Source organism: Staurois parvus, unplaced genomic scaffold, assembly GCF_062004578.1.
Source record: "Staurois parvus isolate SC_StPar_1 unplaced genomic scaffold, SC_StPar_1.0 ptg000066l, whole genome shotgun sequence".
Lineage (NCBI taxonomy): Eukaryota > Metazoa > Chordata > Amphibia > Anura > Ranidae > Staurois > Staurois parvus.
The window spans coordinates 6,362,261-6,363,749 of NW_028317862.1; positions in this window are offsets into that span (position 1 = coordinate 6,362,261).

Here is a 1,489-nt window from a genome sequence, read left to right on the forward strand (position 1 = left end):
GAGGAGGAGGAAGAGGAGACAGAGGACCCAGACGCACCGTGGCAGTATGCTGTGGAGATGGAGGCAGGGAGTCCCTCGCATTCCTTGGCACAAATGGCCCATAGCATGCTCACTTGCTTGCGTACCGACAGCCGAATAATAACCATCAGAGGGATGACTTTTGGCTGTCCACCTTGTTGGACCCTCGCTACAGTTCAAAAATGGTGGCCTTTTTCACACCTGCTGAGAGGGAGGCCAAAATAATGTACTATAAAAACCACCTTTGTAGTCAGCTGGTCTCTGCCTGTCTGCGCCAACGTCCATCCTCAGACACTGTGGGCCCTGTGCGCTCGCGTTCCGCTGCCATGGCAGCAGGGGAGGGGTGGGGTGGTAGGAGCAGTGGCAGCTCCACCAGCAGCAGCTGCCTCAGTCTGCAGTCGATGATGAGTAGCTTTCTTCGCCAGCGCAGTGAGGAAACTACTAACCAGCCGCAGCAGCAGCAGCAGCAGCATCAGGTGGACCTGGAGCAGGACCTCAAACAACAGGCTTAGGCCTACTTGGACAGCACCCTGCCAACCGAGGTAGACAATCCCCTTGACTACTGGGCAACGAAACTTGACCTTTGGCCCCAACTAGCTGAATTTGCCCTTGAAAGGCTGTCATGCCCGGCCAGTAGCGTGGCATCGGAGCGCGTGTTTAGTGCGGCAGGAGGTATTGCAACTCCGCGGAGGACACGACTGTCCACCCAAAGTGTGGAGAGACTCACTTTTGTGAAAATGAATCAGGCGTGGATTAGTCTGGATTTCAAACCACCAGTTTCTGACACAACTGACTAAATCCGCCATGAATCATGCCCCAAACATGTGCCACTTTCAGGTCTCCTCACACTGCTGGTGTGTTCCATTTTTTGTCATAGGGTGCTGGCAGATTACGGGCCTCCCATAGCTGCTGCCAGGCCCCTAATCTGCCATGGGCCCCTATACCGCCTCCTCATGCTGCTGCCAAGTCCAGAGTCTGTCATGGGTCCCTGTACGGCCTCCCATTGCTGCTGTCTCCATCGCCACACTCTGCCATGTGCCACTTTCAGGTCTCCTCACACTGCTGGTGGGTTCCATTTTTTGTCATAGGGTGCTGGCAGATTACGGGCCTCCCATAGCTGCTGCCAGGCCCCTAATCTGCCATGGGCCCCTATACCGCCTCCTCATGCTGCTGCCAGGTCCAGAGTCTCTCATGGGTCCCTGTACGGCCTCCCATTGCTGCTGTCTCCATCGCCACACTCTGCCATGTGCCACTTTCAGGTCTCCTCACACTGCTGGTGGGTTCCATTTTTTGTCATAGGGTGCTGGCAGATTACGGGCCTCCCATAGCTGCTGCCAGGCCCCTAATCTGCCATGGGCCCCTGTACCGACTCCTCATGCTGCTGCCAGGCCCGTAATCTGTCATGGGCCCCTGTTGTCGCTTGTTGGCATATTCCGCTCGTTCAGATGCTCCTTCTCCTGCTACTCCTCTT